Source organism: Harpegnathos saltator, unplaced genomic scaffold, assembly GCF_003227715.2.
Source record: "Harpegnathos saltator strain DR-91 unplaced genomic scaffold, Hsal_v8.6 scaffold132, whole genome shotgun sequence".
Lineage (NCBI taxonomy): Eukaryota > Metazoa > Arthropoda > Insecta > Hymenoptera > Formicidae > Harpegnathos > Harpegnathos saltator.
Window position 1 is genome coordinate 1,303,684 of NW_020229909.1, and position 16,905 is coordinate 1,320,588.

The 16,905-nt window shown below is 54.5% G+C and overlaps 1 protein-coding gene across 17 annotated transcripts in view; it reads left to right on the top strand.

Annotated features, from left to right (window-relative positions):
• The window catches only part of FoxP (forkhead box transcription factor P), a 284,858-nt gene that overhangs the window by 186,886 nt on the left and 81,067 nt on the right, over window positions 1-16,905 (top strand). The gene's annotated exons all lie outside the window — the stretch shown is intronic.

Genomic DNA, 16,905 nt, shown 5'->3' on the forward strand with positions numbered 1-16,905 from the left:
TTCCGCGCGAGCCAAGCGAGCCGGGCTATGTAAAAGGTAACGCGCTAATTACATCTCGCCGTAACGAAGTCACGACAATATCAGACCCGTGGCAAGGCACGTAGACACCTCGACACTTCGACTTCGGTGCCTCCCCTTCCGTCTCACCCTCGCCGCGCCCATCCCAACCGCAGTCGAACGACAGCGTCCCTCGCGATGTCTTAGGCCACCGCCGGGCGTCACTCCGAACCCTCGCAGCCGCCTCTCGAGTCTCGAGAACCCCTTAAATTATAAACAGTGTCAGGCAACGCGGTGTGCTTCGATCACAGCCGACTCGCATCGCGCGAACTTGACTCCCGAGTACTCGCGCCCGCGACAACTCCGTGCCTCCGTTGGTTATCACGCTAATTTATCACGACCTCGCGGTTTTCCACGCACGAACGCGCGCGCGTCCTTTTCCCGCGTCCTTCTCCCTGTCTCCTGCACTTTTCCGCTGCCCTGTTTCTGCCCCCGAGATCACCGTGTGATCCTCGCGGTGTTATACGTCAACGCGGAGAAAAATCCGATCGCGGCGGAACGAGCGAGTTCACCGCGGCACCGCCTTGAAGAGAGTTTTGCATGGAAATGCCGGTAATTGACTCGAGGAGACAATTGTCAGCATTAACCCAACTCGCTACCTAGAAACCCGGCGATCTTACGGCGAAGTTACGGAGAGCGAGCGAGCGAGCGAGAGAGAGAGAGAGAGAGAGAGAGAGAGAGAGAGAGAGAGAAGGAGAGACTCAAGATTGCTTCAAGTGCGACACACACAATGGAAGTGAGGAAATCGCGGTCGAACCGTCGGACGGTCAGCAAAAGTCAATGGTTACCCAAAACTCGATCCCGAAACGATCGAGCGAACTTCACGAAGTCGCGAGATTCTCCCAAGTTTCGCCGATGTTCGATTCAATCGGCGCCTCCTTCCCCACGTTCGGCGGGGAAAAGTAAAATATCTCGGCGAATCTCGCGCAAGACCACCGCACCTCGGATTACCGCCCGCCCTCCCCCGCTCCCCCCGTCGAACGTACATTAGAAGCGGCTCGTGTTGAGAACAGAGAAGCATAAATAATACGAATAAATTCGTGGTACGTTCTCTCGCCGGGCTACGCTGTCGCGTAACGGCGAATAACGGAGAGTAACAACGCGGAACGCGCCGTTGAAAATGGCGGGGGGGGGGGAGGGGGGCTACCCCCGCCCGTAAGGCGTGTTGTTTCACGCAGCCGCATCTCCGTCCCGTGGTATCATCCGTCAACGTCCTAACGTTTAAAAATACGAGCCAACTCGTACTCGCGTGGATGTGTCATACAGCTGCGGAGCGCTTTTTCGTTCGCGATAGTTCTCGCGCGTCTTCGGCGATCCGAGTAGCGGATAATAATCGGTCTGTACACAAAGCTCGATTTCGATCAAATGGCTCGCGATAATTAATCGCGGCCTCTCCTCACAGCCGTCGAGAGCACGACTCTCTTGAGCGTCGCACTCGGGCGATACACATATGGAGCGTTGTTCTTTTATGCGGTAAAAGAACTAAGATGGAGTGCTCCCAAAATATCGCGCTGCGTACGTGTTAGCCTGCCGATAAGCGAATCTCTGTTTACACAAGCAACGGACGAGCAGATGTACGCTGTCGCACGTGTAATTCCCAGTGTATTTGTGTGTGTGTGTGTGTGTGTGTGTTTATGCGTGTGTGTATACGGCCATGTGCACATACACACAAGGCGCGTCAGCACGATAGTCTCCTTTACAACAAGCTACACGTTCATGCACGAGCGTGAGTTTCGAGAATTTTTCAACTCGCTCGCGACGCCCGAGAGAGACGTAGCGTTTCTGCCTCGGAGCGACTGACCGAAGCGTCACGAGCGAATTGTTCATCAATCCACGACGGGCGCGAGCGAGCGGCAGCAAGGCTGTAAGTTACGATCGCGGGACTGTTCAATGACCGATACTTGGATTTGACGGAAACCGACGTGACGACACTCGTTGCAAACAGAGCACTCTCCAGCCCTTCGCCTGCTAGCGAGCAGTAAAAATTCCTCGAATTATCTCGAGAGTATTAATTACGAGAGTGTGAAGAGTGACGAACTCTCCGGCTCGCGCGAGCCCGCGCGAGCCCGCGCGAGCGCGGGCATTCAGCGATCGGCGTTGCGTGAACGAAGGCATTCGAAGATTAAACAAACTTTCACCGTGAATGACGTCGATATTTCATTAAAATCCTCACTCTCCGTTTATCTCCGGTTAATATCCAAACGGCTGGGGAATCCAAAGGATCTCCAGCGGGAGTATCGGCGTTCCTTGAAATGCAAAAAGGGGTTGCGAGAATGAGCGCGAAGGACGAATGAAGGAATTGGAAGGGAGGAGACGGGGGAGAACGGGGGATTAAAAAAGGATAGAGCGGTGGATAAGGAGGAAAAAGGAGGAGGAGGAGGAGGAGGAGGAGAAGAAGAAGAAGCATCGATGAGAGACAAGCGAGTTCTCACCTCCCACCCCCCAATTTTATGGATCGCAAATTGCGGATAGGCTGTCCTTTCCAATCAGGCAGCTTGGCACCCCCCTCCCGCCAGTTTCCCACCCCTCACCGGGCAATTCTTCTCTCCCAGCTTTCCCTTATACCATTTCTATGCCTCCTCCCGCCTCACCCCCGGCCCTACGCCGTCGCCTGTAAGCGGCTCGCATCCTCTCTTCTCTCGGCGAGGCCGTAACTTTTACGTAACACGCTTCGCTATGAATATCGATGCCGGCGGAGTTAAGGAGAGCTCGCTTTTCTGTAATTGAAAGAATTTTTGTCGTGCTGAGCCAGCTGGCCGGGGCATAAAAGGTCTCTCGGATCGGAGCGCTCTCGCGCCGAACAACTCCGCGAGCACGACGTGAGCGCGACGAGGATTTTAATAAATTACCGAAACGAGGGCGGATTTGGGTGGCCTTTATTCTTCCTTCGGGGCCTTGCATCGTCGGGGATGGAAATTCCTTCCCGAGAGTAGCGATCTGGTTTGCTTCTGGTTTGATTAGGCGCTCGTTTGCGCCGGGTGCTGCCGCCCGCCGCCCGCGCCGCCGGGAACTCTCCGAGTGGGAATTGTTTCGCTCCCCGGCTTACTCCCCCCGGCTAAAGTATGTACATCGTAGCGTGAATCAGTCCGACGAAGGCGATTATACGCCGGTAAGCGGGCCAGATTCCGCATGGCGATGCGTGTTACTCGCGATGAGAAATTGCCATTACGTCTTTATAACTTGGTTTCATCGCTCCATCGCGCCGGCATGTCCGTCGTGATAGTTTCGTGATGTGAATGCTAAGACAATGAATGCAGGCAATGTTACAGCCGGCGCGTAGTGACCTCGTTCCCCGGCTCGATCATGTTCGTTCCTCTCGTTGGCCCCCTGGGGGGGGGGGCCAACTCTTATTACGAAACGTCGTATTCCGCGCTTCCGTGGCTCTCGTTATTCCGCAAAGTGAAAAGTCGCCGACAGCGAAAGTCCGTGCGCGTTTCGTGTTGTCGTCTGTTCCACCGCGCGCGCGCGCATCTAATGTGTAACGACTGATGAGAAGCTAATGGCCGGTTAGTGTGGGAAAACGTGAGTGGCATGACACGCTCCTTCTATTGTCCCGTAATGCGAGGCAGGGGAGCCGTTTCGTTAAATTGCTCTCGACCGATACACACGCGAGTGCTTTATCGCCACGCACGAGGATCGCCGCGGTTACGGATTCGATTGTGAGTCATTAAACGAATTCGGAAAGAGAAGCGGAGGGCGAAAAGTCTTCCTTTTGGCCGCGCCGGTGTACGAACGACAAAGACGATCGAATCCGAGGAGAAGGCTAAACGCACGTAGTGGTGGTGATGGTGGTGGTGGTGGTGGTGGTGGCGGTGATGGTGATGGTGAGGTCGGAATTCGACGGCAAGACAGAAGTCAGAAACTCAGGAATGGCGTAGTATAGCGCGACGTCTCGTGTAGTCTTCCAAGTCTCGGTTTTATCTGCATTATTAACCGGTCGAAACCTCACGGCTGTGTACTTAAATCCAATCTAGAAATCCCACCCTTCTAGTCTCCCACTTCGCTAACCTCGGGAAGAGCGAAGGTCGACGGAGACTGGCAAGGGCGATTACCCTCCATTATTCACACGCTCGGTTCGTACCGTTGAGTGATACCTGAGAGAAACTTGTCGAACATCCTTCTGATGCTCGGCGATACACCCGAGTATGCTATGATACGACCCGATTGTTTCGCCGGCGGTGCAATTTGAACGTTTTCCGAGCGTTTCGGAGGAAGAGTCGATTTCTTTGATTTTAGCCGCCTCTCATCCAGTGTCGATTAAATGTCGGAAAATTGAATTTTCAATTTGCCGTAATATCGTGAATCCATCACCAATATCCTGAATACGAAAGAGAGAGGAGAGAGAGAGAGAGAGAGAGAGGGAGGGAGAGAGGGAGAGCCATCTTATTCTCTCCTGCATCGCTTTAAAATGTCTCCTTCTTCTCAGCCTGCTATTCCTAAGCGGCTCCTTCGATAAACAGTCGACAGAGAGCCCACTTGGAACCTCCCCTGAATAATTGCTGTTGTTACAAAGCGCTTACTCACGATACACGAAATCAATATTACTCACACTCACGCTAACTGGACGTTGACCAAACAAGATTCACTGATCTAATACGCCCCGAGCCATTGTAACGGGCGCGTTTATCAGATGCTATCGCGCCGATGATGACTCACTAGCTGCTCAAATTATCGGACACGAAAACATCGAGCGAGCATCGGGCGTTATTACCGCGGCCGAGTACAATAGCGACGGCGACTACGACGACGTCAGCGTGATTCCCACAGTTCGGGCGATCGGCTTAATGTCAGTTGACGAAACCGAGATCCCCGCGCGCCACCTGAAATAACTCGCGGCCAAACATCTCCCGTCGTATTGCAACAACGGCGTATCGGCGTCGCGCGGCGAATCTCAACGCGCGCGCGGCGCTCTTTTTCTCTGTCTTCTTTTCGCCGGGATGTCAAACACTTCACGGCGACGCGCACGCGCACGCGCGCGCGCGCGGCACACCTGAAACAACCGGTTCCTTGTTTCTCATGATCCACGAGGTCCGCCGTCCCTCGGCGATGGTTATCAAGCACGGTGATCGCCGTGGCGTGTAACTGCGAAAGGAGTGAAACTCGCAGCGCTCGAGTCGTGTGTGGGTCGACGGTAACTCGAAAACAGCCTATTGTCTCGGCTCCGCGCGCGGCCATTTAATTATCCGGCTGAATCGAAGGCCATTACGTCGAGGCGGATTATCGTATTACGGTTAAAACTGGAGAACTGAGCGCGCGAGTGTGCTTATAATACGAAACAGAGACGTAGGTCTATATTTTTTCGTCCCACGAGCGCTCCGCGCGCGTGAAACGTAAGCGCGCCGCGCGGAGCCCAGGCCGCCTTTTATCGCGCGATATCTTCACATCTGTTCATTTTTATCTCGACTACCACGCGCGTCCGGCCCCGTCTCTCTCCTTATCACGATTGTCACTGCTCGCGTCAGTGGCGTGGGAATCGGAATATCTGATTTCTTTCAAGCTCCACTTTGGGAGCAGCCCCGCGCTTCCGACGTTTTCATTCACGTGCGACATCAGTCTGCGGATTCGGTCTCGCGCGATTCCTCCTCCTCGACGCGTCGGAGACTCTCGTCCGTTTTCCAAGATAGAACCGTCACGTCTGCGTCCCGTTGTATCTGCCCGCGAGCGATATCGGTGATAATAATACTCGATGGTCCGCACATCCGCGGGGACCGCGCGCGAGCGCGGCCTCCTCCTCGTGAGAGGACTCGCTCCTCACGGTTATTCACCTCGCGCACCACGCATATCCCGGGAAGTAATGAGACCTGCTCTCACGGTCGATAACGCGGGATTAACTGTCCAATCTGTGTAACATCTTCGCGATATTGCTCCCCGTCTCCGCGACAGCCAAGCCTCGAATCTTTCTTTTGCCATTGTCGCAGAGGCCGCCGGCTCTTCCATCCTTGCCACACAGCCCCCCCCTCCCCTCCCCCCTCCCGCCTCCCCGCGTGTCACAGGCGCGTATCCGCCCCCGCATACCGCGGATTAGAAGAAAGGAGTCTCGGACTGAGAGTTTCCCCGAGAGTACGCCCGGCCTCAGACAGCGAAACTTAATTAAAAGCACGCGCGATGATTATTTGCGGAGGCGCCGTTCGTCGTTTATTTTGGAAATTGCGTCGTCTGGGCGGCGCTTTCTCGCCGGCGCGCGGCGACTCGGGAATCCGTTCCGATATAGCCGGGCGCGCGGCATTCGGCGCGTTCCCTTGCAAAATTTCCAGAGAGAGGCAAACAAGCGCGGAAAAGGCAGACTTTGGAATTTTCAACTATCAACAATGGCGGGTCCCACGATACTGGAGCCGTGCGAACGGCAGATAACGGCAAATCGATCGCCGCTGCTAATCACTGTTTCTTCATTCTCGTGACGAAAGATTATCGATCGCGCTCGGCACTCTCGCCGCTTCTTCATCGCGAAGTACACAACAACGTTCTCGAAGTTTGCGGCAGAATCGTAAACAGTCGTGCGGGCAAAATTGACGAAATAACCGGCGGGAGAAATCCCTCATCCCCCCTTCTGTCGACGTACCATCGAAAACGCCGCGGCACTCGTGTCAGACGCTTAAGGGATGAAGGGGTTATCGCTCGCCGCTGGAGAGAGGCAGATAGGGAGGACAGCGGAGCGAGAGCGCACGTATGCCGGAAGAGAACCGCCGCCGCCGCCGCAGCCGGCAGGAAGAAGCGGCAGGGGCGAAGGTAAATGAAGAAAAAGAGACAGAGAGAAAGAGTGTCCACGAGGAGGGTAGGATATACCATACGCGCGCGCGAGAAAGAGGGTGCGACGGAGCTCGCGATGGGGCACAGTCGAGAGGGGGGGGGAGGATGGTGGGATACAGGAAGGCTGGAACGGGCGAAGGGGCGGCGGGAGGGGGGTAGGTAGGAGGCGAAGCGTCGGCTAGAATAAACACATAGATGTTTTCTTTGTTCCTCTAAACTAAACAACCAACGAGGAATCTAAACAGAGGCCAGAACCCAAATTCAATTTGGTCGCCGCCTCCGTCTCTACCTTCAGCTGTTCTACGGACGAAAGGTATCCCTGCCCCTCTCCACTCCGCCCCGCGCCCTGTCCGTCCATTTCGCCCTTATACACTTAACGCTGCAGGACGGTACCTAATATTTACCACGCCTCTCTTACACCGGATGACCGACCTCGCACACGCGCGCGTACTTGGCCCTTTTAAACAATACACGCTAATGCACGTCGCATATGCGAGCTTCGGACGGACGACCGGGCGTCCATCGATGTTGAATTTAGACTCTTTTCTCGTCGCGTGAATCGTTTTTTTTCTTTTTTTCTTCTTTTTTTTTTTTTTTTTTTTTTTTTTTTTCCTTGAGAGAAGAGACGCGTCGTGCGATTGTCGAGCGTAGCGGCATATAATTCCGCAACATCACACCGAAACGCATTATATTTTTCCGCGAGTCTCTCCTGGCGATAACAATTCGTGTGATCCGATGAAACACAAAATACGGAGCCGAGCGGGATCGTCCGACGCAAAGTGGAGGAATAAATCCGCGGGAATAAGAGAGACGTGAGTAATAAGCGTTAGTTTGATTACGGATCCGATCCGATCCGATTAAACAGGATCCTTCTCTCTGCCGGTACAAACAATCGTTGAATGTTGAGCGGAACACAGTTTATCAATAATACCGCGAGGATTGTACAAATATTTGCCGTTCGCTCTCTTTTATTACCGGCCAACGATATGCATATGTATCGCGCTATAGCGAGCGACGAGATGGAGGAGTCTCGCGTCTGCTTGTATCAAGATTGATCGCTGAAAAATCGCTCTTTCCTTTCCCGTCGCCGCGCGCGCCGCGGCGGCGGCGACGGCCCGGGCGCATTTCCGCGTGCTCCCGGAAATCCATTCATTTCGATATTTAACCGCCGGTGCGCCGTTTGTTCCGTAACCTAGCGCGATCACGTACCTGATATCAGGCGGCGCGGCGACGCGGCGAGATACGTGCGAGAGCTACGTACGTACGTACGTACGTACGTCAATACGTTGGACGGCAAGAAATTATAACAACGGAGCAAAAGTCTATTAGGATTTTCATTTCCTGAATAAATAAAACTCGTCGAATCGTTTAATACGCCGGGGAGGAGTTCGCACGTGCATGCGCTAATCCTCGCTCTCCTCGTCGGGCCGGGCGCACGTGTGTATGTGTGTGTGTGTGTGTGTGTGTGAGAGAGAGAGAGAGAGAGAGAGTGCACGCGCGGAGCGCGAGAGTGTGTGTGTACCGAGGGCGGTGCTTGTGCGTGTAACTAAAGCTCCGTTCACACAGCGCCGTGTTATCACACGGCGATTTTGTCCCCGACGCGCGCTGCGTTCCCACCGCGTCTCACCGCGACGATGATAAATAATTCGAGCGAGAAAAGGGAGAGAAATAGCAGCCGGTAAACGGAATGCGCAGATTGGCGAATCGCGCCTCGCTCTCTGGTCCGCCGCGACATGCGCGCGAGCGCGTCTGTGAGAGGAAACAACTTGTCGAATTGTACAATAAGATCCAATTTTGTGCTCTCGTTGCTCTTCTCCGGACGTTTAAACCGAAACTGAAACGCTGCCGCGTTTCTCCTTTTTTACCCTCAACCGTCTGACGCGCGCACTTGTGACGCGCAATGAGGTAATTAATCAAAGTGCCGTCGGGCCGTTCGATCCACTCTTTTTCCCGCGACGGTATAATCTGATCTCGCAAATTGTCTCATCGTCTCGGCGCATCCGAGATCAATTAGTCTTATCGCTAGCTGCTTGTCCACAATGCGAAGTTTGCTCGCGTAGCACTGCGTCTCTAGTCGTGCGATTTCATAATCAGCCGTTCCGGCGGGCGTGACAGTTGCGCGTCCAAGTAAGTCCATATTTTCGTGGCGCGATGTTCGCGCGATTGAAGCAGGATCGCGGGTGAGACGCGGAAGACCGGAGCGTATCCTGCGGCGTCGCAGAGCTCTCGTCAGAGAACGCGAGTTCAGGATCGAGGAAAGGATCGAACGGTGGCTGCGCGGCGATCGTTGAAGGACAGCTCCCTCGACGGGAGCGGCAGCGGGGCCGAAAAAAGGGAAGTGAAATTAAAAAGTACCCTCTCGGCGCGCGCGCAGGGGCAACGTGCAGGTTCTTCTCTCATCCCTTGCCCCGAATAAACGCGTACATCCTCTATTCTCCCTTGTAATAATCCCTTCCGGTTAATCTGCTCCAATGTAGCCTGCAGCGAGTATCCGATGAACATCGTACGTACTCCCATCCAGCTGCACGTACCGGCGAAAGTACCGGCTTCCTGCGCCGGTACACACTTCACATTGTAGGGTGAACCGCTGCGCATCCACCCTCCCCGGGTGCCCTTGTTTTATTCGCGAAAAACGAATAAATAAATACGCGCGCGCGGCTCGCCGCGCCGCGGTGAAGAAAGTTGCGCGTTCGCGCCGGAACCGCGCTCGGCGGCGGACTTGGAGCGCTGCGAGCGAGGAAAAGAGGAAGAGAGCTCGCTTTGTTGTTCTCAGTCGATTGCAGGAAGCTCGTGCACTTTCTTCGCGAAGCGTACGAGCGAGCGAGCGAGCGAGCGGTGATGGGAAAGGAGAAAGAGGGGAAGAGAGAGAGAGAGAGAGAGAGAGAGAGGGAGATGCGTATCCTCGTAACAGAGAGATAATTTATTCAAAAGTCCGACGTGTATCGCCGACGTAGTATCGCCAACCCTTACATCGAAGCGATCGATCTTCGCCTGTGTGCGGCCGAACGGATACGCCTATTTCGCGGAAAAGAAAGCATATAGCAAGAGAAATTACCGACGAGAGGGAGTCGGGGGGGGGGGCGGGGAGACAACGCTCGAAAGAGAGCGCGACAAGTAAGCAGCCCTCGGTATGTCTCGCGCTCCTCGTTCCGTGCAAATATGGAGCACCGACGTACAAATGGTTACGCCCGAAATTATAACGGGGGGGGGGATGACAAAGAGAGGCGGCCGGGGGGGGGAGAGAGAGAGAGAGAGAGAGAGAGAGAGAGAGACAAGACTCACCTCGCGGGGTGCTCTCGCCGAGTGGAAAGTGCGCTATATCTATAAACAAATATATACCTATATGGTTTCGGAGGAACACGATATTCTCTCGCCAGTCCTGGACAAAGAATGTTAAGTAGTCCGACGCGCGTTTCCCCTTTGCTCTCCTCGGCCCACCTAGCCACCCACTCGCCTACCTACCTACCTACCTACCCTCTGGCCGCTTCCTCCTGGCGCGTCGATCCTTCTGATATTTTCATTTATCCGTGTAAATGTACTTAGCGTGTGCGCAAGCTGCCGAGCCGGCAAGCTTTATTACGTGAATTTGGAAGCGCTGTAAGCGACTGAAGGGGATGAACATGGGAAGGGTGTACAGAGGGAAGATATACGTTTCGCCGGTTTCGCGGTGATATGGAGGGGGCGACGGCGGTGGTGCTCTGCGGGGAGGGTGGCTGGAGATAGCCGTTGTACCGTGCCAGCTCTGAGAGGCCGGCTCTTCATCCCGTGGATATGCATTTTCCGTTCCCAGCCCGCCCGCCGCCCCGCCCGCCGCTCCTCACGAGCCGCTTCTGTGCTATCCTCTGTCGGCTCCTCTCTTATTGCTCACACTCGCTCGTACTTACGGTATCGCGTGGGTGGGTGCGCGCGATAGATGGTGTGCATGCGTGTATGCACGGACGCGCGAGAGTACTGTTAATTCGGTTTACGAGCGCCTATCAGGAATATAAGGGAAACGAACGACCGGCATGGTGCGTCATTTCGGAGTTGGGGCGAGCGCGCTGTGCGCGCTGCACGCACTCCAGAGAAACAGAGAGAGAGAGAGAGAGAGAGAGGAGAGAGGAGGAGAGGCGGAGGAGAGAGGGAGGGAAATGGGAAAGAGAAACGACGACGACGACGACGGCGGCGACTAGGAGTGGAGGGAGGGAGTGCGGAAAAAGAACGACTAGATAGACACAGAGAGAAAGAGGGAAAGAGAGAGAGAGAGAGAGAGAGACTGCTCTCGAAGTCGAAGTGTTTCCTTTGCGAGTCGCTTCGCCGTTTATACATCGGCGGGCACTGCTGTAACGAGAGGGCCGCTGCGAACAGCCCCTGCGTTGCGCCGCGCCGCGCCGTGAGAACTGTATCGGTTTCGGCGGCGACGACGACGGCGACGGTGCCGTTTTTCCAGCGCAACGGCGACCTACCTGCAGCCGTTGCGCTTTTACATTAAACGGCGACGCGGCGCCGTTGGAATTATATTCATCGCTCGACGTGAATTCGACGTTAACGACGATTGCGTCGGGAAAGGCATCCAAGTGTGTGCACGTAAGAAGCGGGGGGGGGGGGGAATCGCGATAGGTGTAACAGTAGCCGGTGTGCATCAGATAGCGGTGAAAAAACGATGATCATGCCGAAATGAAGCATAAGCAACATTATACGGGGTGTCTCGGAATCACCCGCCGTCGCTCGCGGTCGCGAGTTCCGCGAAAGGATCGTGAAGGCGTTTCCGCGCGCAGAGAGTACAACGCTTGCGAGACGAACCGTTACGGAAAAAAGGGCACAAACATTTGAGCATCGCGATTATGAGAACGCTTCGAATTTAACCGATCTGCGCGAGACTTCCGAAGAAGAATTCCAAACGGCACGACCTTCGGCGAAATGAGGAATCGCTCGATAGAGCGCGCGAGCGCGCTCGGCGAGAGGGAGGGAGAGAGGAGTGCGGCGAACTCGCGTTTGTCTGCTCGCATTTTTATTCCGTGTTGAACGGGGCGCGTTTTGGCTCTCAGATACGGAAAACGGCTCCCAGAAACCAAACGTTAATTCCAGCGCGTAACGCCGACAAGACCGACATCGTTGCCGCTCGCAACGACGGGCGCGTCGCCGGCGGCGCGGTTACGGGAACCGGAACCTGAAAAAGAAATTGCCCGCGCGCGCCGTCGGTGTATACAGGAAGGTAATTGGATCTGGCGTATCTCGTGGACGCAACATGCACAACGAACACCGTCGCTGATATCTCGAGACTCTCACGGCGACGGTTACTACTTGGAATTGTTTTCGCGGCGCGCGAGATTACAGCGCGCCACCGCGCGCGATATATACCTTTTCGTCTCCTCTCCTCTCGGCCGCGACCGCGACGAGCAAATCATTTGTTAACACGACATTTTACCGCGGTGAACGACTGCACGCGATCGACGGCGCGCGCGCCGGCTGCGCCCTTTGCGCAGATGCAACATGCCGCCGTGGGAGCGGTTCTTCTCTCGCGCGGAGAATTTTTCGGCGATGCCGAAAATCGACAGTCCGAGACGCGAACGATTAGAAATACTTGGCGTGAAATTGACGCGTCTGCGGGAAATAACGAGGAGATAAAGGCAGGAGCGAGCAATCACCGGCTGAAGCAGCCCCCCGTTTTGGCGGTTCTTCGTCGGCGACGCGTGCGCACGTGTTGTTTATCGTCACGTGCGTCACGCTTATTCTCGAGGCCGATGTACATGCACACGGGCGTCGGGTGGCGCTCAGGGGGCGGACGAGTCGGTTGTTCTGAGCTCTCGCGTTAGTGAATATCGTCGGTTCTCATAATCACATCACGCCGTGAATCCGCATCGTTGCTCGGCGTACGGTTGAAATGATTTTGCGCTCGAAACGACGGAGAAAATCGCGCCGCGTTGCATCGCACAACGCCGCGGGCCGCGACGTTTTATCATACCCGCGTGAGATCGAGTCTTAAAAATCGCCGCATTCGACAGCGGCTGTTATTGTGCCTCACCTTTTCCCCCCGCCTCGTATACGATGGATTTCCCGCGGAGATCTTTTTTTTTTTCCCCCCTTTATTCGTCCGCGTTCGTAATTTCTTACTCGGCGTTGAGCTGCGGAGAAAAAAATCGCGGCGTGCACACGACACGTGCAGGAGTGCAGGGTGAAAAGAAGGGGAAAAAGAAGTCGGAACTTTGCAATTTGCTCGAGGAAAGCTGCATTTTACGTCAGCTCCGCGGAAGCCGGAATAAATGACAGGAAGGGAGAGGAGCCGCATAAACTGAAGATAGCATAATTACCTACAGCTTCTGTACAATTATTTTGCGGCTCCGCCGCCGCCGCCGCCGCCGCGTTACCGCGTAACATTATGGCGGAATTAAAGTTATAATGGATTAAAAATGCCTGAAAAGCGGCAAATAATTAAGGGCTGCGTTGTTCATTAATATGTAAATTTTCGAGCGCGCCGCCAGCGCCGCGAATTGAAGAAACCTCTCCGACTGAGAGAGGAAGCCTTTCTCTCTCTCTCTCTCTCTCTCTTTCTCCTCCACTCCTACCCTCTCTCCCTGCCTCTCTCTCTCTCTCTCTCTCTCTCTCTCTCATTCTCTCGCGTCTCCACCCGACCGCGGAACCGTGGGTCTTCGTGGTCGGATCTTAAATTCATTTTATTTCCGGCCGAACGATCCCGGCGAAAAGGTTTAAACGATTTATCATCTGCGAGATCGTGCTTTGGTCAGGCGCTTCTTTCGCAGAATACCGAAATTCCCGCCGCCTCGTCTCGCCCTGCTTCGTTCCTTCCGGTCGTCTCGCTCGTTGCCGTTGCACCTTCATTGTTATGAATACGCGCATGTTTTGCGTGAGTTTTGACTCAACCGCCCAAGCATAATTAATAACAAGGAGACATTGTCACGTGATTACGCATCGATCAACCCACCGTCGCTGAAGATGGTGTTTGTCTGATGCGTCATCGATAAAATGCGCCGAGTAAACCGCAAAGAATCGCGAGACCCTTTCATCCCCCTCTCCCGCCGCCCCGGGAAAAATCTCATTCGGACGCCTGATAGGACGTCGAAAAAGTCAAATATATTCCTCGATAAACGAGCCACGGGCGAAGGCGACAAGGGCGGCAAAAAGGGACAAAGGAGGAGGAGGAGGAGGAGGAGGAGGAGGGTACGATGGAAGGGCTGAAGACCGACCGACTCCGTCGGCTCCGTCAAAACGCGAGAAGAAGAGGCGGCACGAGAGGTCGCGGAGGAAGTGACGGGGCTCCGGATCCTATCGTTATCAACAATTCAATAGTGTTTAACTTATTTATGTCCCGTTAAATGCCGGGGCTAATTAGATGGCGGCGTAAAGATCTCTCGTACCCTAGGCGGGTCCTCTTCCAAGTGGCTCGGCGTCTCCTGGGTTGTAACGGGCGGCGGGGGTGGAGATCGGAGGTGGCTTCCCATAACCAGCCGGAGAACAGACAATGGCGAAGAATGGGCCAGGAGTCGCGCTGAATAGGCCTCAAGACACTGAACGCTATAATGCGAAAAACTCCATTGTGAGACGGGCAATTAAGTGCTCCTGTCTGGCCTCCAAAACGAAGTGGGCTACGCTCTCGGTGTCTCGCTCTCCTTTCGCTCCTCTGGCCGTACCCTCTTTCCCTCTCACCCTCCTCTCTCTCTCTCTCTCTTTCCCCCCCTCTCCTCCTCGCACTCTTCCTCCGTCCCTGCTCGTCACCTCGTCACCTCCTCGTCAATTCGAGAGGGGTGGCGGTCACGGATCATCCGCGGAGTTATGGTAACTGCGGAAGGAGCGATCCGTTCTTTCAAGGAATGGCACGCAGGAGTGGATATAGTGGGTGCTTCAAGCTTGATTATAATTTTCACTTATTCCCCGCAATCGAATGAAAAAGACCATTTCTCCAAAAGACCTCTCTCGCCGCGCAAAGAATCGCGCGAATAAATATATATTCGCCTCGGAACGTCCGCTTCTGACATTCTTGCGAATTGTCGGATGACTTTCCGGCGTTTTCCGTGAATGAAAGATGTGACACGTTTACCGGCAGATACGTGTCAACGGGATTTTGTTTGCGGGAATTGACGCGTTTACGCGGTGTGTTAACACAACCGACGTTGACACAACGTCGAAAAATGAGAAGGCCCTTCCACTTCGCTGTGCCGTCCCGATCGCGGAGTAACGAGCGCAGCGGGGCGGTGGAATAATGTCTGAAATTAGAAGTGGTAGTGCGGTGCGAGCCGAAAAGAGAGAGAGAGAGAGAGAGAGAGAGAGGCGAGGACCAGTTTCGAGATGGCTGGGAACAGATGGCCGATCAGATACCAGGGATTAAGGGAGAAGTAACACAACCCCCGAGGTACGAGAGAAATGTGTATTAATTTTTCAAGTTTTTTAATTAGCGAATGTCTCCGTGCCGCCTTTCGGCCGGGACATTTATATTAGAACTGCCGTACCGCTCTCTTGCCTTTTCCTCTATCTTTCTCCTTTCTCTATGTTGAAGCGTTGTTCCTCACCTCCAGCAGCCGGTTACTTTCCGAGTTGCCGAGGTTCTTCTCCCCCCCCTCTCTTTCTCTCTCTCTCTCACCCACACCCTCTCTCCCGCCTCCGTCCTCCTTCTTTCATTCGTTCCGCTCTTACTCCGGCATTTTCTCATTTACCCTCCCCGAGATTTGAAACGCAATGCCTTCCGCCAAGCGGGACGAGCTAATCTGTTATTCGTAATTACGCATTAAATAATTATCATCCGCGGGCCGCGATGTAGCGAGTCGAGTCTCGAGCCGAATCAAGATTCACAATCGGAGCGCGCGCGCGGGGGTTGCTCGCGCTGAAGTTTACATCAAATAAATCGCGCAAACGGGCAAACGCGGACGGACGGGAGCGCGGCCCCGTTCTAACGCAATCGGCGCGCGTACGCGCGCGCGGGAGATATCGATTGTGTTATTTTATCGCGTTAATCGCGTTAACGAAACTTAAACGAGTGGAGCCCCATTATATTCCGCATACTTCGCCGTGCGGTGCAACGATCGCCGTCGCGGCGATGAAATATAAATACCGACGATGATTCCGAGATTAATACGACCGAGCGGCACAAAAGCACACACACGAGATGTTGAAAAAATGAGTGCGGGAACGCGCGCATCCCCCCTCGATTCGAAATCCTCCCGTGGCTCGTTCGCCCCGGCCGGGATAAATCAGCGTGTCGCGCTGCGATTCAGACGCTGCGAGGAAGTATCGAAGTTCCCGGAGCCGATAGTGAATTCTCCGTCGCAGGAACAAAGTCTCCCGGGTGGTCTCCCACCAAAGGGAACTCGCGTTTAAACTGAGTCGAGATTTCGTGGGGTTTTCCGTAACGCGACGAGGAGGGTGCGCCGAACGGATTGACTCGGCCGTATTTATTGCTCCGTACTTCTGATTTTCATTGGACTGATGCTGCCTCCTCCTGCCCCCACCCCCGCCCCCGCCCCCGTTCGCCCGGGCATTGCCGAGCGTTCACCCCCGGTATCGCGGAGGCGCACTCCCGCCAAACAATGGCTCCCATATAATTGCTTTTATAGCTCACTGAACGCTAAATATTCCATACTTTTCTTTCTGCTCCGTGCCCCCGTCGTTCGTTCTCGATCATCAGCGAACCGATTGGGTAAATAGAGCCGCGAAGGGCCCGCTCCGGGGTGACTTGTTTCAAGACAAATCGAAAGCGCGCACTCTCGGGCCGGGCATAAACCTCAGCGACTTGAATTCTTCCATCCAGCAGTTTTTGTATTTGATTTCGTCCTCGGTCTTTCCTTTTTTCTAGGCGGCGTACGATCCTGCATTGGCAGCAAATCTGAGATGCAGAATGTTTACGCGTGTGCGTAGAAATCAGAAGTCTGCGTATGGATTTGTGTGACGAAGCATAGTTTTCTTTTTTTTTTTTTTTTTTTCTTCTTTTTCAAACTCGCCGATCGAGATCGGACGACAATCGCTCGCCCGATCTTAGTTAGGATCGCATTCGTCGATCGTTACTCTCGCGACTCAGCGCCGTAGAATACCGAGCCATCCGCTCGGATCGAAGCGTGACCCGTCAGAAATCGCGGCGCGAGTTGGCGCGAAAGGGCTCGAATTCAAAACGTC